The sequence below is a fragment of the Mytilus edulis genome, chromosome 2 (assembly GCF_963676685.1).
Source record: "Mytilus edulis chromosome 2, xbMytEdul2.2, whole genome shotgun sequence".
Lineage (NCBI taxonomy): Eukaryota > Metazoa > Mollusca > Bivalvia > Mytilida > Mytilidae > Mytilus > Mytilus edulis.
The window spans coordinates 43,095,403-43,118,092 of NC_092345.1; the positions used below are offsets into that span (position 1 = coordinate 43,095,403).

Sequence of the window (22,690 nt, forward strand, 5' to 3'; positions counted from 1 at the left end):
TATTAGTAACATCAAAAGGGTCAGTCATCTTGAGATTGGTAACTATACGATATTTAAATTTGTTGAAGATCTCACAGAAACAGTAATGGGTTTTATTTCTTATGATTTTATTAGACTGTTATCCTTTTAGAATCAAATGCGCTAATATAATGGTGTAGAAGTTAGCATGCGGGAGAAACAGAAATTGGAGCATCGGAAAATCCACATTACGTTTCTTATTACGGAAAATTACACGCATTACGTCCCGCAAAAAGTGACGTTTTGCGGGAATTCAAACGCTTTACGTCGCGCCAAGAGTTAACTCCCTTGAAACTGTATCGGATGCCCTTAAATAGGCATTATTCCAAATTTACGTTCATTAATTACGTCTCAATAGAAGATTTCCCGCGGAAATGTCCATGTGTTAAGCGGGATAGACCAAAAACGAATTTTAGGTGTGGGTTGTCAAAAATATCCTGGTCAATGAACACAGTTAGATAATATATATATATATGTTAACTATATTATCAGAAAAAAAAAAAATTGCCGCAGACAACGGTAAATAGCATACATTATCTTGACACGACATATGAAAACCCCTTAAGCATAATGGTGTATGGAATAGTCCATGGAATTGTCCAAACCGATACAGGTGAAATACGTAGAATAATAATTGTGGACACAGCAATAAGATCAGATTTAAGATCCTCATGAGCCCGTAGTAAAGTAAAAAAAAACTGTAAAAAGCATTATTAAAAAAAATTTGCTCAAATTTTCTCGATTAACCTTGAAGTGAAGACTAATGAAATTTGCGTGTATAGAGTGAACCCCCTAAATAAAATAATACTGTGTTCTTGCCGACTTCCTACCGCGATGATCGATAGAAATAATATTTTCTTATATAGTATGTTAAATAAATGAATCAATTGAATAATTCAAGAAGATTTAAAATTTACTTAACAAATGAATAAACAATTACTTTTAATATGCTATACATTTGGTATTTTAATGTGTATTACGTGTGGTAAAGTACGCAAGAATGTTCCGTCTATTATGTATGGCATTGTGCAAAGTAACAAATAGTGAGAAATATTTAAAGAATATCGTGTTTTTATACAATTGTGACTTGAAAAGTATAAAACTAAATTGGTTCTCCTTTGATATTTTGTCAGCTTTCGTACACATGTTTCTTTTTTGTTCTTGATCTGCTTACTGATTTAAGTTTCTTTGTCGACATTTTGTTTACATGTTTCAGATGCCGCCGTATATTTACAAAATTAAGATACGCTTTTTGTTCCATAATTTAACGTTGTTTTATTACGATACAGTACGCTGCTTATTTTTCTTCCAATTTTGTCTTTAAGTTGTATAGTTATGAAACTTTTAAGGATACATTTCTTCAATCTCAGATTTTCAGTGTTGTTCATACCTTAGACGCAAAAGAAGAGCAAGCAAAGTTAATCAAGAAAGATTGACGTCAATCCAAAACATTTTCCATCCTTTCACAAATGTTATCGTTAATAAATTGGAATAAGACATTTGAATTTAAACTCTTTTTATTACAATTCGAGAAAAGAATCTTATGTTTTAACTCAATTCTTAAAAGGATAATACTAGTATTGCATATGTGCAAGAAATATATTAAAATTATTCTGCTCCTTTACTGGCTCCCCGGGCACTGTCTAGGGGGTGGTGTGTATTTAACTTGAGGTTCTGGAACACGGAAAACATTCTGTTGATACTGAAAAAAGAAAAAAAAAATGTTCTGATAGCGTTTATAATGATAAACTATAAAATTATATATAGATATACTAAATAAATAAATGGTTTGGAAAATACGTGGAAGGTATAAAAAGTCATGAGAATTCCGAATACAATAAGGTTCTATCCGGGCACTCTGCTTCTAAATCTTGGTTTCATCTGGGTTGCTTGGTTCTGAACCTTGGTTCTATCCGGGTTCTTTGGTTCGAAACCATGGTAAATGGTTCAACATCCGGGTTATTTGGTTACAGCAACCCGACTTCTTGGTTCCATCTGGGTTCTATTCTAGATTATTCTAATGTTCCCGTTGAACTTGGAGAAGATAACCACAAGTATCCGAATAAAAAGATAAAGTAGGTCAAAGACGCTAAAATTGTTTTATAACATTAAACATTTCAGTAAAAGAAGCTGTAAGGTATTTATTTTCTCATTTTAATAATTTTGATTAGGAAACTAGATAAAAATAAAGCATCGTTTAGATTTTAAAAATAAAACAAAATATACATTATATCGAACATCCTCTTATTTAATTCAGTTGTCTGTGAACTTCTGTGTTGGTACCATAGTAAAGGGGCATAAAGAGTTACTCTAGTCCGTTCGTCCCAAACGTCTAAAAAGGGTTCCGTTCTCTTAACTTTAGTTGCCTCAACCAAATACTACAAAACTTATACACAAAATAAAAAAGAAGATGTGGCATGAGTGCCATTAAGAACTATCCACAAAAGACTAGATGACACAGAAATTAACAGCTATAAGTCACCCTACGGCCTTCAACAATTAGCAAATTCAATATCGCATAGTCAGCTATAAAAGGCACCGAAATAACAATGTAAAACAATTCAAACGAGAAAAGAAACGGACAAATTTATATACAAAAAATAAACAAAAACAAATATATAACACCTAAACAAACGACAATTCATGAATTACAGTCTCCTGACTTGGGACAGGCACATACAAACAGAATGAGGCGGATTAAACATGCTAGTGGGATCCCCACCCTCCACCTAATGTGGCATGAGTGCCAAAGAAGAACTCCCTACAAGAGACCAGATGACACAGAAATTAACAACTATATGTCACCATACGGCCTTTAACAATGAGCAAATTGATATAGGAAGATGTGGTATGAGTGCCAATGAGATAACAATTTATAAAAGTAAACCTTTATAGGTGAATGTACGGCCTTCAACACGGAGCCTTGGCTCCCACCAAACAACAAGCTATAAAGGGCCCAAAATTACTAGTGTAAAACCATTGAAACGGGAAAACCAACGGTCTAATAGTCTATAAAATAACGAGAAACGAGAAATACGTATAAATTAAATAAACAAACGACAACTAATATAATTAGATTCCTGACTTAGGACAGGTGCAAAACATTTGCAGCGGGATTAAACGTTTCAATGGTACCAAACCTTCTCCCTTTTTCTGAAACAATAGAATAACATCACAACATAGAAAAACACACGATAAAACGAAATTCAAACGAAAAGAGAAACGAACAAATATATAGGCTCCTGACTTGCGACAGGCACATGCATACTGAATAAGGCGGGGTCTACACCATATCCCTTACCTGGGACAATGCTTATTTCCACATAAAAAAAAATAAATTTGAAATTTGGTAGCGTCACTTTTACCGTCAATGCTGAATTTTTCGTTTTCGTTCTTTTTAATTTTTTTTTTGATTCAATCAAATGCTATAAACCTTATACATAATGTTTATTACCCTATAACACAGATTCATCAAGTTCGATATTGGGTCGTGTTTCCGTTCATGAGTTATTAGATATAAGAAGTTGGTGCGAGTACTAATAATACAAATATCAACACGTAGCCTTAAGATAGGATAATGCTAAATCTGTTGTTTCTGTTCTTTAACTTTAGTTTGCCTCAACCAAATGTTTTGAAACTTCAACATTACGTGAATCCTGCATCTATATGTGGAAGTTTACTTGTTGGTTTTTTTCACAAGCAGGGGCATATGTGGCCCATATATATAGACATATTGTACATTTATTGTACATTTATTTTAGTAAACAGTTTATTTACTTCCTTTGGATTTTACTTCTATTAGAATTAACTTGCATATTTTTCTAGGATTGCGGTGCAGTTTGATAACAAACCAGCATAAAAAAGTGTTTCACTAGATAGAGCTCTAAGTCTAAGTGTACTTTAAAGGTTCTTCGCACTGAGTTCAGTTAATTGATATGCGTATACCTTCTGTGTGATTTTTCAAGATGCTTAAACAGACTATCCATATCTACATGTCCATGAAATGAAGTCCAAGGTGAAATGATTGAAACATTTTGAATCATCTATCACAACTGGTAGCACATAGTGCTACTGAATCAGTAAATGTGTTAAAGAGACAGTAACATGACAAAAGAGTAAAAATCAATCGAAGGCCACCAATGGGTTTTTAACAAAGTAAGAAAATCTCTCGCCCGGCGACGGACTTCAGATGGCCCCTAAACAAAATCTGTACTAGTTCAAACTCCAATACATAAAACTGAAATTACAATTAAAAACATACAAGACTAACAAAAACCAGAGACTCCTGACTTTGTCAAGGTAAATATAATCATACCAAGAGGCACACCCAATGCAATATGCATAGGTCAAGAGTCAACAAGTCATAGACTGGTCAAGAGTGCCATGTCAAAAAAAAAAAAAAAAAAAAAAAACAAAGCAGATTTTGAGGAACACAAACACAGTGGTACAAAAAAACTAACAAATATATCTATAGATCTAAAATAAATGTAAGAAGATGTGGTATAAGTGCAATTAGACAATTCTCCAAATAATTCAATCAAAATATACAAGTTGTACAATGAGGGCAAAGGTCAAGCTCATATGAAGTTTCTCGTTCCACAAGACTCACCATCTTATGACAATACATTTTCATGCTACATATTCAGAAGCAAGGTCAATTTAGAATTATAATTTTAGGTCAGGGTAATATACAAATGAACACCCAAAGTGCATAGGTCAAGAGTCAAAAAGTCATAGTCTGGTCAAGAGTTCCATGTCAAAAATACACAAAGCAGTCCTGCACAAAAGTTCATCACGGTACACGTAACAATGGCTTATGTCATGATGCACTACACATGCCAAATACAGAAAATATGGGTCAGGGACAGAAACAGAAGACATATAACTAAACTCAATGGAACAGTACTTGTATTGCAGGTCACTATATACAAGAGCCTTCAACATAGAACATAAACTTTCCCAACATTTCAAAGTTAAAACCGTCTTTCACAAACGTTTGAGCAGGATTCTTTGCAACGATTATCTTACCACTGTTAATTGAAAATCGGGTGGTGCAGTTATGTCAATAAATTAAAACGGTAAGATAAAACTTTTTAAAACACTTAAAACTAGGGTTTACCATTAATTTCTAACCTTACCATGTGATAGCACTATGGTAAACTGATAGAAACACATGATACAGTCATGAAATTAAATATTTCCAATAGTACGACCAGAACAATACAAGACAGAGTTGGAAACAAATGAAAGTAATTACAATTACGAATTTTTAATCACAATGCACAAATAAGGAACCGTAGTTTTCATTCAATTTATTCATTTAAAATGTACGCTCGCGTTAAACAATGGAAATTGACACTGTATATTTATATAAACGATCAATCTTGTAACACTGGACACTTTTAATTTGCAAAACACTCATTTGCAAATCCGCCGCCGCCTCAAACAAGAGCTACAATATCATGTATATAACCAAAATGTGCGGAATTACATGGGATTCAATAATTTCATTGGTTTTATACTGTTACTGTCGTATTTATTTTGCAATTTGAATTATAAAAACATGGGATTTTCAATATCCCATGGGACAGGGCAAAATCCCATGGGATTTACCATTATCCCATGGGATTTTGGTTAAATCCCATGGGATTTTTTTTGGTCCCATGGGATTATTGTAGTCCCATGGGATATTTGTTGTCCCATGGGACAAAAAAAATCCCATGGGACTATAATTATCCCATGGGATTTTTAATATCCCATGGGACAAAATAAAATCCTATGGGATTAAAATTATAAATATATATATATAAATATAAAGTTATGTGTATGTTACAATGAATGCTGTTTGGTAGTAAAATGTTTTAAATGTATACGAGTTTTTTATATTTTTTATATATACATATATATAAAAAAAAAATTTTTTGTCACAAACATGTTTTTTATTTGTTTATATGACAATAAAGATTATTCTTATTTTGGAATGTATAATAATAATATTTTACAGTCAAAGAATAAAGTCCTTTAACTGAAAAAAAATGATGAAATTTCTAAATAAATGAAAAAAATATTGTTTTGAAATCTTTGTCTTGTTTATTCTATTATGAAAAATAGAACTGAAAAAATATTTCATATTTTGACTGAATAGTTCACTCTTTTCATGAGGTAAGATTTTCTTTGTTATAGGTTCATTGCAATACTTGTATAGGCAAACAATTTGAATTATATATACCTTTGTGGTGTACATAATAGTATGCTTATATTTGCAAATTTATAATATAAACACTTTTTGTTAAAGTTTTTGCTTTCTTTATTCACAACTTGCTATGTACAATTATTCAGTCCACTATATAAGAGTGAAGTCAATAAATAATTTCATTCACTAGAATATTCCTGCAATTCTTAGACAAAACATTTTTTCAATCTGTTCTTCAAAGATCTTCCTCTGTGCATCTTTATTGAATGGAGAGATTCAAATGAGAAGACAAAGCAAGTTTATTTGGACAACAACATTCTAATATCTTGTTCATTCGTTCCATCTTTCAATTGATAATTACATTGTTGTATTTATATGATCAAGTTCTTGTGCATCAATGATCGTGATGATATGACTCCTTTTTGTTTATAGTCATCATGTTGAAATTTCCTCTTTCAAATAAATGTAGGAAAAAACATGTTCCATTTCAAATTAAAAAAAAAAAGTCGCACTATGGAGAAAAATATCAGCTTTAAGTTTTCCGTTCAGTATTGATCTGTGAATGCTGACCATGAAAATCGAGATGTCTGACCTACAAATACACAAACTCAAAAATTATCAGTGAAGAGATCAATAAAATGGCTATTTTATCATGTTTATGATTAATATGATAAACTTTAATTTTATAAATATTCAAGTACTAAATTACAGAAATCGCTTAAATTTTATAATAGTTTAGTTAAAGTACAGCTTATTTAAAATTATAATAAAAAAATATAGGTCATATATGAGTTAAATAAGATATTACATTTCTAATGCCAAAAAATGGCATTTTTGCACCAAAGGGAGATAATTTGGAGCTTTTTCAATGATATATGCATTTTAAAAGTCATCTGGGGCCAAACCAAATTGATTGTTTTGAATGATTTGGTGTACCATATGATAAAGTTATAAATAAAATGAGTTATGAAAAAAAAATATTAAACATTTTTCTGAAATTGTTATACCCTAGAGCCTCCTTAAATGTCATTTGATCTCTATTGGAGAAATGTCTCATTGGAAATCAGACTACTAAGTGTTTCTTATTTTTATATCAACCCAGCCATATTATACCTGTCTAATATCAGGAGCTTGTACATAGTTCAGTGGTTGATGTTGGTTCATATCCGTCATTTTTATTTTTCATAATTTTTTGTTTTTATAAATTAGTCTGGTATATTTGACGTTTGAATTGATGCTCTGTTTTAAATTTGGTTAGCATGGTTAGTGTTGACTTTTATAGATTACTATAACATGTATAAGGTATGGATTTTCTCATTACTTACAGGTCATCAATGGCCTCTAATAAGTAATTACAATGCTTACATCCACTAAATTGAACTCTGATGGATAGTTTTCTCTTTCATCATACCACATCTTATTTTAATAAATATTTAATCATTATTCAAGGAAAAAAACTAAGTGGACTTACCATTTAGGCTTTGTTGACCTCTGTAAATCTTATTTTGTTGCTAATTTCTTCTGTTTATAGTTTCCTCTTTATCTTTCAAGTTCTTGCCCTACACATAAAAGGGTAAACATCATTTAATGACAAAAATAACTACTACATGTATTACATAATTAGTAGGCAACTGAAAATTTTGTCTTATTTGTATATAACATCAACTTACTCATCATTCTTGCTGTTCAATATCATGAATATTACCATTATTCTATGAATATGAGGTCACAGTAAAATTAACCTTGGTAGGCAGACATCTTTTTTTATATGATACCTTGTAGTCATTCCATACAACAAGTAGACCTATGCTTAAAAAATCTAAGGCCAAAATTAAAAATATGTTTGTTTCCCCTCCCCCCACACGGGTCAAAAATAAGCGCCCGGGTCAAAAAAATATTTTCCACAAAAAAATCGAAATTAATTTTTTCCTGAAAATAATTTGTTTCCGTTTTTGGTTAAAAGCAGAAGGATTGATAATCTAAATAAATACACTCAAATTGAGCACAAACAACTGATAAGTGGCCTGGACTGGACAAGTCAAACCATTCATGTGACCATGCTATGACAATCACATCCAGTTAAAAAAAACTAGAGGCTCTCAAGAGCCTGTGTCGCTCACCTGTTAATGTGTTTACTGATGTCGGCCATCTTCGTTGGTAGGCGGGGTCATTAGACACTTTTTAAAAAAATAGTTACCCTAGTATTATGAATGTGGCCAAGTTTGGTTAAATTTGGCCAAGTAGTTTTAGAAATGATTTTTATACAAGTTACAAAAATGACGAAAAGTTGTTCAATATTGACTATAAAGGGCAATAACTCCTTAAGGGGTCCTTTAACAATTTTGATCATGCTAATTTATTTGTAGATCTTACTTTGCTGAACATTATTGCTGTCTACAGTTTATCTCTATCTATAATAGTATTCAAGATAATAACCAAAAACTGCAAAATTACCTTAAAATCACCAATTTTAGGGCAGCAACCCAACAACAGGTTGTCCAATTCAACTGAAAATTTGTGAGGGGATATATCTTATTCTGATGGACATTTAAATCTTGAAAGATTTGCCCTAAACGTCTTAGTTTCAAAGATATAGAGCAAAACCTGCATTTTACCACTATGTTCTAATTTTAGCCATGTCGGCCATTTTGTTTGGTAGGCTAGGTCATCGGACACATTTTATAAACTACAAACCACAATGATAATTGTGGCCAAGTTTGGTTAAATTTGGCAAAGTAGTTTCAGAGAAGAATATTTTTAAAAAAGTTACAAAAAATTATGAAAGTTGTTAAAAATTGACTATAAAGGGCAATAACTCCTTAAGGGGTCGACTGACAGTTTTTGTCATGTTGACTTATTTGTAGGTCTTACTTTGCTGAACATTATTGCTTTTACAGTTTATCTCTATCTATAATAGTATTCAAGATAATAACCAAAAACTGCAAAATTTTCTTAAAATAACCATTTCACAGGCAGCAACCCATCAACAGGTTGTCCGATTCGTCTGAAAATTTCAGGGCAGATAAATCTTGACCTGATCAACAATTTTACCCCCTGTCAGATTTGCTCTAAATGCTTTGGTTTTTGAGTTATAAGCCAAAAACTGCATTTTACCCCTATGTTCTATTTTTAGCCATGGCGGCCATCTTGGTTGGTTTGACGGGTCACGCCACACATTTTTTTAACTAGATACCCCAAGGATGATTGTGGCCAAGTTTGGTAGAATTTGGCCAAGTAGTTTCAGAGGAGAAGATTTTTGTAAAAGTTTACGGACGACAGACGCAGGACGACAGACGAAGGACGCCAAGTGATGAGAAAAGCTCACTTGACCTTTCAGGTCAGGTGAGCTAAAAAGAACCTGCCTTCCTGGTCTGTTTACAAAGGGTAGACCCGGGGGAGGGGAAACAGACATTCTTTTAAATGTGGCCTGATAAAATGACAAAACCAAGAAAACTTATCATTGACCAAAGAACAATAAAATGCGGTCATGGTTTATATATGAATCTGCCATTCAGACATGCACAACTTACAATTGTTTCATATTTACCAAATAGAATCTACCTGTAACTTTAAACATATATGATAAACTGACAAAACAATGCAGTGTTTCATTGCCCAATGAATCATGAAAATGAGGTCAAGTTCATATAAAATATGACAGACAGCTAAGTGCATCTTACAATTATTTCATTCACTAAATAAAGGGGCCTTATTGCTTACAGTATCCGGAAAATAGACCAAACCACAAAAACTAAATATTTTCAAAGTTCCTTATACCCTGCCAATTTGTTATGGTTGTGCCTGTTCTAAGTCAGGATCCGATAATTAAGTGATTGTCGTTTGTTTATGTGTAACATATCTGTTTTCAATTTTTTTGTACATAAATTAGGTTGTTAGTTTTCAACTTTCAACTTGGCTATCATGTGTAAAATCATACAAGTGTTGGGAAAACAGGAAGTTGTCGAGTGATGAATCTGAAAATGCATCACACAGTATAGCTGACTTATTTAACCCTGAAACCAAATTTCAGAAATCCTTCTATTGTAGTTCCTAAGGAAAATGGGACGAAAAATATTCATCGGACGGACTGACTGACGCAAGGATGGATGGACAGACAGGGGTAAAACAGTATACCCCCCCTTTTTTAAAGTTGGGGCATAATTTTAATACGGGGCTATAAAAACCCATGCAAGATGTCAAAACAAAAAGAAGTAACCTAATTCTTACTTGTTAGGGGCTATTTCTTTATTGTCGGTTATACATATAACAATACAACATATTAAAGGTCTGTAGAGCTTTTATCCGACATACATATATGACAAGCACAATACATTTGTACATGAAACATAAAGCTCATCACTGAGATAGTAGTCTCAGATAGAGGGAGGCGGGGTCAACCAAACTCCCCTATTCAATCTGAATGTAGGACAGAAAGTCACAGTCAAAGAGTCACACACTGTCACAGGACAAAAAGTCACAATTTAGTTTTGAGATTATTTTTCTTTGAACAAGAAAACACTCTTTTTGTATTTTCTTGAAGTTTTATACATGAACATGATGTAGCAACTTTAAATTAAAATTTATTAAAAACAAATAAATCAGTGCATTAGGTTTGCGCACATTACCATTACATTTGCGCACAAAAATCATTACGTTTGTGTGCAGCTTTTGATTACATTTGCACGCATTTTTTAACATGTAAATATAAAAAAAAAAGATATAGTATGATTGCCTTTTACAGCTGACTATGCGGTATGGGCTTTACCTCGGGCTTTGCTCATTGTTGAAGGCTGTAGGGTGACCTATGGTTGTTAATGTCTGTGTCATTTTGGTCTCTTGTGGACAGTTGTCTCATTGGCAATCATACCATATCTTCTTTATATTGGCTTATGGTTGAAGGCCGTAAAGACCTCTAGTTGTTAATGTCTGTGTCATTTTGGTCTCTTGTGGACAGTTGTCTCATTGGCAATCATACCACATCTTCTTTTTTATATTATGAACAATTTCCTAAAATTAAAAATGAATATATGTAATAAAAAGAAGATATTTCAAAATCTGTTTTCATTTATATTCAATCAATTGTCAACAAATTGTTTGTGACTTTTTGTCCTATCTACTTTGTTACTTTATGCCTGAGTTTGACATGTGTTTGACTTTTTGTCCTGTGACTTTTTGTCGGAATGTCCTGTGACTTTCTGTTCGTTTACCTTCCATCTTAATCAGTGAACTGAATAATTGTTTTTCGCAGAAGTCCGGGGAGTGTTAAAAAATCACATGTGCAAGTTGAGAGTCAACACTTACACAGGGACTACACAATACTTTTTCAGAATGTCAGCAAAAAAGAATCACTGGTGACAGGGGAGTGTAACCGATGAAATGATCCTGAATCAGATAAGATTTTCCCGGTACGTCTAAACACCGCTCAGGAGGACCTCCTGGGTGCACACATGCAGGGCATACAAAGTGCACTCATGGCAGACCCTATATAGTCGCCGTCGTATCTGCACACATGATGGATGTATATATTCGTTATAGATCGTCATACACTTCTCATTTTAGAGTTAAATTTGCAAGCAATCTCTTAAGATTTTAAAATAATAATGCTACTAAAAATATATTATTTCCCCCAATTTTCGCAATTTTTTCGCCATATAAAATATTTAGGCGACTGTGCTTTTAGTGAATATAAACGATGACGAGGCCTCACGAATAAATATAAATATGAAATATACTGGAACATCGATTAGCATAGATCGAGCAGCAGAGTAAACTTCCACATAAATCTCGAAGTTATTTACGCCGGATAATATAGACTGTGCTCCTGAATAAAGTTGTCAAATACATTAATTTGTGTTTTTTACTTCTACAAGAAATTTGACTCAAATGCTAATTACGCACCATTTGCTGAGCAGAGAATCATTCTAAGCCAGGAACCGTCTATACTAACTGATAACAGTAAGAATAGAAAGTCTCTGTAAAAAGGCAGTCAATCCTAACAGAACTGTATTAACTTAATTATACATGTACATCAAGTTCCAGCACCTCACCAAGCACCCTTGCCTTGCATACTGAGATGGCAAACTGGTGTGTGTCAGTATTTTAATATAAAACTGCGTAGGTTCATATCGTTTGATTCAACGTTTGTTTGGTTATTTTTTAAGGATCGTTGTAAAATTATATCTAAATCTTTGTTGAAATACGATTTTAAATTGTTCAATTCTTTCTATTTCATAATTTTGTCAAAGTCTACTTTTTTAAGTTTTAAATTTTACAGAAAAAATGAATATTCCCTTTTGATTTGAAGAAAATCTTTTTGAACTGTCATGACATGGTGTTGCAAAGCTGATTACAGGTAACTATAACATACAGTAAATCAAGTTCCATTACGACAGTGCGTGTATTCTCGGTTGTGTATAACGTATAGTTTTCTAGAGAACATCCTGTCTACGTGTAATACAGATTAATGACATTATACAACATTTCTTTGGTTAAATGTGATAAGGTATCTGTGTCCATTCCCTATTTCAACACCACTAATTTTTCGAAGAAAAAAAAAAAAAAAAAAAAAAATTATATGAAATTAAGAAGAAAAGTAGCAAATATAAACTTCAGTAATTGCGCATTGAGTAAACATAATTTCAATATTGCATGAACAAATCCGTGAGAAAACGTATAGATACATGTATGAATAAAGATGTGTTTAAAAAGACCTATTGGCTTTATTTCACACTAGGACCTAAGATAACTAGAACTAAGCAATGGTTGATCCAGAAATTTTCATAAGTGGGGACTCATTGACTGCCTTAGAGGGGTCACGTCCAGTCATGCTTCCGTGATTCCCTATATAATCTACCATTTGTTTCCCAAGATTTAGGAGGGGGGCTGGTACACACATATATATATAAATATACCTCTGCGGCGGAGCCAGCCATTTGAAAAGGAGGGGGGTCCCAACCCAGTACAAAAGGGGGAGGGGGTGGTTCCAACCATATGTCCCCATTCAAATGCATTGATCGTTCAAAAAAAGGGGTGGTTCCAACCCCTGAAACCCTCCCCCTGGATCCGCCACTGATACCTAGTATCACAGGCACTTGTCTCAAAAATAAATTTCCTTTATACCTTAATATAACACGTGTTATATTAAGGTATATAGGAAATTTTTTTTTGAGACAAGTGCCTGTGCCTAGTATGCATATAATTAAGAACAGCTTTGAATATATGCATATGAAATAATGGTACGTTTAAAAACCGTTCAGGATCTCCTGGTTGCACACAGGACATTAAGTAACTTAGGACATGTATATAAATAGTAAGAGTTCAGGGTATACATTCGATAATTAACATATTATATAATTTTGTAATTTTTGTTTTGAAAAAATCAGAGACATATAATACATGTATTGAGACATATATAATACATGTGTCTCTGAAAAAAATCAAACCATCTTTAAAGAAGTTATTTCAGTTTGAATCGACTGTCTTTTGCATTAGAATTCCAAAACGTTAATGTTATTTTCAAATGCCAAAACCTGCAAGAAAGAAATATTTATATTTGGTGATTTTTACACTAAACGTTTTCGTAATTTGTTTTAAAAATATTAAAAAGTACATGTACATCGTTTTTTCAAGATTTGTATAGTAACTGGTTTAATTAAGTCCCCTTGATGAAATTTAAATTGCGAGACGCTAATTAATAAACTTTGATCTATCTATCGGCATGCGTCGTTATTTGGGATACGTCACGGATGACCGATGGTCATATTCAATACGATATACCAATCATCATTTGAATTTGGTCAATTGATCTTTAATAATTAGGACTAATTGGTGATGGCAGAGAATAAGTCGCTGGTGATGGTTAAAAACATATAGAAGTAAACTTTATGAAAATATATGAATATGCTAAATATATTTTTTTTCCGAAATAATAATTAAAGACGTTTAGAAATAACAAATTTTCACAGTTTGGAAATTTTCAATTCAAGTTATTTCATTTTGAAAACGTTGAAAAATATAGATCTTATTATATGTACAATGTGGGACTTGTTATAATGAATATTATCGCCAATATCACCATAATTACATAAAGAACAGATACAATATTCTTCTAAAGAGTTTGCCATCTAACAATTCAAAATGAAATGTTGAGTCGAAACTGAGGTACCTAATCTATAAAAAGAATCACCATTTTAGTCGAAATTAAACTGTATATATTCTTTTTTTCAAAACTCCTGAAATAATTTAACATTATCTATAGAGAGCTTACATATGCAAATCTGTTTAGAAGGATGTGAGCGTAAATAAAATTTGTTTATTAGCCCCCCCCCCCCTTTTTTTCCTTCTTTAAAATTTAATTGTAAACGATTTTCTTTCTTAACTTGTGTTTGCTCATTAACTGGGGTTCATGCTGTCAAAAAACAAAAATGTCTCCTTATGTAAAAGTTATTGATAAAAAAAATATTTGAAGCTTCCAGAAGAATAACGGTACGTCTAAACACCGCTTGAAGGACCTCCTGATTGCACTCATGACATACGAAGTGCACTCAGGACCCTTTATAGTCATCGCACACAGGATGAATGCATATATTCTTTATACGCTTCTTATTTTAGAGTTAAATTTGGTAGAATTTGAAATCGAACTTAGATAGATATGTTACATTTGTAATTCTTAGAAAATAATAAGGGCACGTGTCACTGATTACACAACTACTGAGACATGAATTATCCAATCAACAAAATTAATTGGAGTATCTTTATTGTTGTTTTATATATTGTGTTGTTTGTACAGTGTGACCATGCGGGAAGTAATATTGTGACGTTTAGAATGAATATCACGATGTTTTAAGATTTTCGTCTTTTATTAAAATTTCGTTCCATAAATTTTTAAGTTTTATTCTTAATTTTATTATCATGTCCTGGACCAGTAATTAATTCTTTGCACGAGTTTGAAAAGGGAAATAAATGTTCATACTTTAATAAAAGAATTTATATTAATTAAAGTTTTGTATATGGAATCCGTTCTTAACGGTAAAAGCCGTACTTTTCAAACAATCAAACTCATATACATGTAGTAAGATGTTATTTCTCATTTTTATCGAACTTGTCCAGGAATTTTATTTTTGAGTTATACGAATATTTTAAGAAATCCGTTTTTATTAAGTTTTTTTTCTCTAATTAAAGTCGTTTTGTCCAGTTTCACAAGCCTGAAACGAATTTCAATGCGAAAATAAATTCTGAAAATGAACTTGTCTCCGTTTTCGTCTCCGTTTTTTGAAAATTATGATATTTTGGGTATAATTATTTCTAAAAAATATGTAAGTTAGATTGTAGTAGAGAGAAATTATAAAAAAAGATGATGTGGTATGATTGCTAATGAGACAACTATCCACAAAAGACCAAAATGACACAAACATTAACAAAGAAAGACTATTTCGAAGACAGTTTATTGACACGAAATCCGTTCAAACCACGACTAAGTCTTCGTGCACAGATTTCCGTTAAGGTTAAACTGAATATTGTACATAATTGTCTTCTCTTGTATAATGGTTTGTTGAGCATAAAGATATACAAATGTAATAAAATTTGATATTCAGTCAACATTGTGTTTGTTTAAAAACTTGATTGAGAGAGAGAGAGAGAGAGAGAGAGAGAGAGAGAGAGAGAGAGAGAGAGAGAGAGAGAGAGAGAGAGAGAGAGAGAGAGAGAGAGAGAGAAAGAGAGAGAGAGAGAGAGAGAGAGAGAGAGAGAGAGAGAGAGAGAGAGAGAGAGAGAGAGAGAGTCACACTGAAAAACAAAAATCGAACTTGTTACAGAAAAAAACGCAACTATAAAATAATTTTCTTTATTCGTGAACTGCAAAACACAACAAATTAATTTACCCGTCATCATGAAAAATAAACTGAAAAAGCACATCGAATGAGATATATATTTTATTTTTTCTATATGCAAATTCATGTTAAAGGTAAAACTGAACTAAACAATACAATTCCTAAAAAACAATAAAGATAATCCAATCAATTTTGTTGATTGGATAATTCATGGCTCAGTAGTTGTGTAATCAGTGACACGTGCCCTCATTATTTTATAAGAATTAACATATCTATCTAAGTTCGATTCAGGCGCGGATCCAGAGGGGGGAGGGGGGTTCCGGGGGATTGGAACCCCCTTTTTTTTGGCCGATCAATGCATTTGAATGGGGACATGTAGCTGAACCCCCCCTTTTTTGTCCTGGGTTAGGACCCCCCCTTTTTTAAAATGGCTGGATCCGCCCCTGCGATTTCAACTTCTACCAAAATTTAACTCTAAAATAAGAATCGTATAACGAATATAAACATCCATCATGTGTGCAGATATGATTACGGTAATGGGTCCTGAGTGCACTTTGTATGTCCTGAGTGCACTCAGGAGGTCCTGAGCGGTTGTTTAGACGTACCCGAAGAATAAATCATTTCCTGAACCTAAAATACATTTATCTGTTATTAAAGAAAATTCGCCTAAAACATTCTCTCATATATTTAAACAATTAATTGTAAAATAATTAATTCAGCGTCGGACTTTCTGTCTGTTTACTAATACTTTTCTTGTTCAGTTTAGTTTATACCCATAACAGATGAACGGAAATAAGTACTTTTTTTTAAGGAAAATTTACAACTAGATGAACGGAATTAAGTACTTTTTAGGAAAATTTACAACTCAAATTTTCAAAAACAAAATTCTACACTTTTTACCTGGATGTTTTTCTCTGTCTCGAAGCCGCAACCGTTGACCCCGTATCAAACGTAGCGACCAACACCTCACATGACGTATTCTCGATGTTGAGGTATTGACAATATACAATCACATTTATCAATATACAGCAAGTAAGTAATTTGGTGTTGAATGCCAGTAGATCAGAATTTGTTAATTGAACTTTACCTGTTTAAGGGGCACTAGCTGCCAAATTCATGTTCCTCATCGATTTTAATAAAATTCACATAACGGGTATATAGTGTTGAATTGTTTATTAAAATGTTGCGCACAATCTTGGCTGATATGCATAAAACCATTATATTTCATGACACTGCATGAAAAAGAAATTGACTTATCGCATAATACCAGAACCAGAGACATATATATTGTATCTAATATCTCTGCCAGAACTAAAAAATAAACTACCGTAAGTCCACATAAGAGGGTATGGATTTGAATTGACAGAATAGAGAACAAAGGACAAAGAAAAAGAGGAATAAAGAATAGTGAAAGAAAGAGAATAATGGAAAAAAAGTGTAAGTTATTAAAAATATAACTAAAAAAAGAAGACAGAAAAAAAGACACCCCTCCGAGACGAGCCTTACATGCACTGTTATTACCCAAGGTTAATTTTACGGCGGCTCATTTTATTTTGGCTTAGAAATAAACATAATTGACAAGTTTCCTTCCCCTGCATTCTCGATCCCACATGTAAATAGCACGGTGATTTCAAAAAGACATTGATACATCATTACAACACTTGCCGTCAGTATTTGAATATATTGATTAAGAAGGTATAGAAGATTAAGGCACGCACACTATTATCCACCACTGGCCTAAATAGTTAGTCCGCAAACAACGAGGGTCATAAAAACCCAGCACTTTGAACACAGCCACCGGCATGGTGTGAATCTGAAAGCTTCCCACTATCCATTTCTACCCATAGGCATAGAAAACTTTTGCCTTTCATTTATCAAAAATGAAATATGTTGATATTAATGGTATATAAGAATTATTGGGGAATTCAAACCATTCCTATTGTAAGTGATAATACTAAATTTATATCAGGGTGATTGAAATGAGGAAAAAAAGGGGGGATCAGGAGTTCAGGGCCCCCTGTTTGGGAAAAGAATTGGTTGATTATATATGGAATCACTGAGTCATGGCAGGAGCAGGCCCCTCTTAGGCAGTCGGTGGGCCCCACTTATGAAAAATTCTGGATCCACCACTGTGGTCATGGTGGTCTTCAGTTGTATTATCTTTTAAAAAAAAATTACACCTGTATAGTGTATATTCTTTAGTGTAAATCAAGGGAAAATACTGTGAACTATCTGTGCATTGGGGCTTATTAAAAGGTATTTCGGGGGGAAGAAAGAAGGGAGGGTGAGTCCATGGGAGGTAATCCCCACCCCTTTCAATTTTAGAATATGCTATTATCTTGTAAACGGTCCAGATCCCCATTCCTAAACCATATATATTCTTGAATGGGACGATAAAACAAATCAAATGAAATTAAAAGGAGGTCTTTGGGGGTTACCCCACCCTGTTCAATTTGAGAATGTGCTATTATCTTGTGAACGATCCAGATCCCCACCCCTAAACCATATATATTCTTGTCGGGGACTATAAAATTAATAATGAAATAAAATAAAAGTGAAGTCCCACCCCCTCTAGTTTGAAAACTTGTAAACGGTCAAGATCCCCACCCCTAAACCATATTTATATATTCTTGTATAGAACAATAAAACATATCAAAGGAAATATAGGGAGAGTCCATGGGGTTCACCCCCACCCCCCACATGTTTGAGAAACTTTTAAATGGTTGAGATCCCCTGTCATCCCGTGGTTAGGTGAAAAAATTTCTGGATCCCTGATCCCCACCCTCAAACCATATATATTCTTGTATGAGACAATAAAACAAATCAAATGAATATAGGACCATCCCCTTTGTCTTGGGTTGGGAACCCCCCCTTTTTAAAATGGCTGGATCCGCCCCGGCATACCATCTAGCTAGCTATAAAGGCTTTAAAAATATGAAATCAAACAAGGAAATTAACAGTGTAGGCAACTGTTTTGAATTTAAAAAAAAGTCTTTTACATAGATATAACAATGTTAAATTTTTTGTGCATTTATTTTTGCTTATCGTATTTTCAATAATGGACAAAATTGCATGATTGAATATTGTAATTTAAAAAAAATCAGCATACATGATATAAAATGGGAAGTGGAAACTGGGAATTAGACAAAGAGACAACAACCCAATCAAAGAGCAGACAACGGCCGAAGGTCACCTATGGGTCTTCAATGCAGTGAGAAAAATTCGGCACTGGTCTTCAGCTCATAAATATGTATCAGAAATGAAAACGAGATACAGCTTTCAGTTGTCTTAATAAAAATCTTACAATAAGTTCTGAATATCAGAATATACAGTATTGCAAGATTCTCTAAAAATGTACACATAGAGCTGAAAAACTGTCAGTGACTGTAAAATTAATCATGCTTACATAAAAGTCCATGGAGTCCATCTTAATATGCATACTCTCGTACAAAGGAATATAAGTATGCAATAGACATCAAGTTTTCAAAAATTACGACAAGATCTTTATCAAGTAATAATTTCGGTTTGTTTAAATATTTCGGAGGTTAGTATGACCTCCTCTTTGGTGATGATGTTTTCGTTTTAAAGTTGGGAAAATTGTTTGTACATGTACCAACAAAAATAAAAACACAAAGTCAATCTAGAATTATGTTTTTATCATTTTTTTATGTTTAGGTTGTCAGCAAGATGAAAAGGACAAGTATGCAGTTCAAAATTCAAAATGTGGATAAGTTGAGGTTCTAGGTCTTACCTTTGCAGATTTTCATATTTTGCATGAATGAATTCAAAGGTTATATGATGGACAGCAGAGAAAGAAAAAAACAACTTTTCAATTATCCTGCTCCTGGATAAATGTAAAACATCTTGTTTTTCGGTAAGTTTTATGCTCTGTTTTGATAGTGTTAGTGCATTCATCTTTCCAGTCTTTCCTCTAAATTGTAAGTTTTTGGTGAGTGTTCACCATGAATTTCAGTAAGTAACTTGTGGATTTACATGTATATACTCAAAATTTAGTACTAATATTAATGGGATTTTAGCATGACATCCTTCCAAATGCTTGTTAATCATGTTTATGTTCCAGAACATACAAGTATTTGGACTGTACACATACAGTCTGCCCAATTTTAAGAAGTTGGTCAAGTTTATTACAAACAAATGTATAGTACAGATCAACATAACTGAAATCTTTAATAAATTAATACAAAAAGTTTAATTGCAGTTAAAATAAAAACACAGGTTTGGTCGAGCTGGTACCAAACAGTACAAGTATACTTTAAATGGTCTGACTGTACACATATGGTGGGACTAAGTTCTGGACCGTAAAAGTAAGATCCGAATACTGATATGGTCTGGAACATTTATACATGTCTTAAAATTAATATCAAACACATTGGTGTTTTTGAACTTGGTAATAAGTTATTTGATAGAACTATAATGTTTTGGGATATCAAAATCAAAAATATCCCATTTTTACTTTTAATAAAGAAGAAGGTTATTGATGTACATGATGTATGTTTAAATGTATATTAAAATGAGACAGCAAGCCAACAACACAAAAAATAAGGATAAAACATACATATTTTTTTGTATCAATGTTATAATTTCCAATATGTTCAAAGAGTTCAAGGTATTTTTTCATTGAAATAAAACACAAATTGAAATCTGTCTGAACTTCAAAAGCTTAAAGAAATATTGTTTCTGTTGTCTGCATTTTGTATAATATATTGCAAATTCTTGTGAATAATGGAATGTTATTATAGTTGTCTAAAGTTTTAACATTGATCTTTATACTGTAAATTCATAAATTATTGCGTGCATTTATTATTGCGATTCTGTCATTTTAGACTTTAATAAATGCGATTTTAAATTTTACGATTTTGAGAAAAATCCTGTTTAATCCAGTGGCGGATCCAGGGGGGGGGTTCCGGGGGTGCGCACCCCCCCTTTATTTTTGCCGATCAATGCATTTGTATCGGGACATATGTTTTGCACCCCCCCTTTGCCCTGGGTGCCCTGGGTTAGCACCCCCCCTTTCGAAAATTCCTGCATCCGCCCCTTGTAATCCATATAAAATATTTCATAATGCGAGTTTAAATTATTGCGTTTACAACTCCGTTGCATTTTTCGCAATAAAAAAAAACTCGCATTAATTCCGAATTTACAGTATATATATATATTATGTATATAACTTGGGAAAATACCCAAATGTTATAAAGAAGAATAAATTAATTGATTGTTATATGGTATTAGAATAGGAAGATGTGGTATATTGCTAATTTGACAACCCTCCATCAGAGACCAAAGGATGTAGGCCGTTAGCAACTGATGACACTGGACAACCTTTAACAATCAGTAAAATCCATACCGCATAGCTATTTTTATTGAAAATCATATTATTGCTACATGTATGAAAACAATTTTGTATAATCCATTACTTTAGATTTTATTGGTTCTTTTTCAGAAGGATTGAAATTCACCACCTAGAATAAATGGAGAAAACATAGAAACAAGACCAGAATAAATTCAAAGACAAAAGTTGGATCAGTTATTATTTTCATCTCTCAGTCAATGATTTGAAGTTCTTTTAAATTCCAAAAAATATTGAAACCACAATAATGTCAAAGTTCTGTGCTGAATGTCCAAAAAGTGGACTATACCATCAAACAATGCTGGATGATAAGAAACTATTAATGTTTTGTGTTGAGGGATATTGTGAAAAAAATAGATTTACTTAAATAGCTACTAGTATGTTAAGCCTAACAATAGAGTTTTTATTCATTTCAAATGGCAAATAATTGTGTTTCAAGAAAGTATTCTATAATTCATGAATAAACATATATTGATACTTACATTATCTGCTTTGTTGTTTAAAAGTTTAGTTTTGAACAGTTAAAGAACAATATGCTAAATTAACATTTCCCAAGAAAAAAAGATATTTAATTAAAAAGATTCATCTTATAATAATTTACTACCAAATAGAATACATTGTAACATACACATTACTGTTTATTTATATCTATATATTTACAATTAGAATCCCATAGGATTTTAATTTGTCCCATGGGATATTTAAAATCCCATGGGATAATAAAAATCCCATGGGATTTTTTTTGTCCCATGGGACAACAAATATCCCATGGGACTACAATAATCCCATGGGACCAAAAAAAATCCCATGGGATTTAACCAAAATCCCATGGGATAATGGTAAATCCCATGGGATTTTGCCCTGTCCCATGGGATATTGAAAATCCCATGTTTTTATAATTCAAATTGCAAAATAAATATGAAAGTAACTGTAGAAAACCAATGAAATTATTGAATCCCATGTAATTCTGCACATTTTGGTTATATACATGATATTGTAGCTCTTGTTTGAGGCGGCGGCGGATTTGCAAATGAGTGTTTTGCAAATTAAAAGTGTCCAGTGTTTTGTAATAAAGATAAATAAAATAAGAAATAAACAAACACACATAAATTCATACATCATAAAATTAGAATAAAGTCATGGAATCAATTTAAATTATACATTAATCTAGCCTCTATTCGTTCAAACAAAAACAAAAAAGAAGAAAAAAGGAGACATTGGCAACGATGTTGAGAAAAAAATCGAAATAAGTTTTTGTTTTTTTGTTTCAAAAATTTATAAAAA

At 32.5% G+C, this 22,690-nt stretch overlaps 2 long non-coding RNA genes across 2 annotated transcripts; one reads left to right on the top strand and one right to left on the bottom strand.

Annotated features, from left to right (window-relative positions):
* Nucleotides 1-6,158: 6,158 nt before the first annotated feature.
* Nucleotides 6,159-12,064, bottom strand: LOC139512182 (uncharacterized). The gene is made up of 3 exons (XR_011662186.1): nucleotides 11,419-12,064; nucleotides 7,683-7,770; nucleotides 6,159-6,803 (listed from the first exon to the last, which is right to left on the bottom strand). It is a non-coding gene; the product is annotated as an uncharacterized lncRNA (long non-coding RNA).
* A 5,400-nt stretch (nucleotides 12,065-17,464) lies between these two features.
* LOC139512181 (uncharacterized) lies at nucleotides 17,465-21,811 on the top strand. The gene is made up of 3 exons (XR_011662185.1): nucleotides 17,465-17,733; nucleotides 19,714-19,912; nucleotides 21,500-21,811. It is a non-coding gene; the product is annotated as an uncharacterized lncRNA (long non-coding RNA).
* The last annotated feature ends 879 nt before the right edge of the window (nucleotides 21,812-22,690 follow it).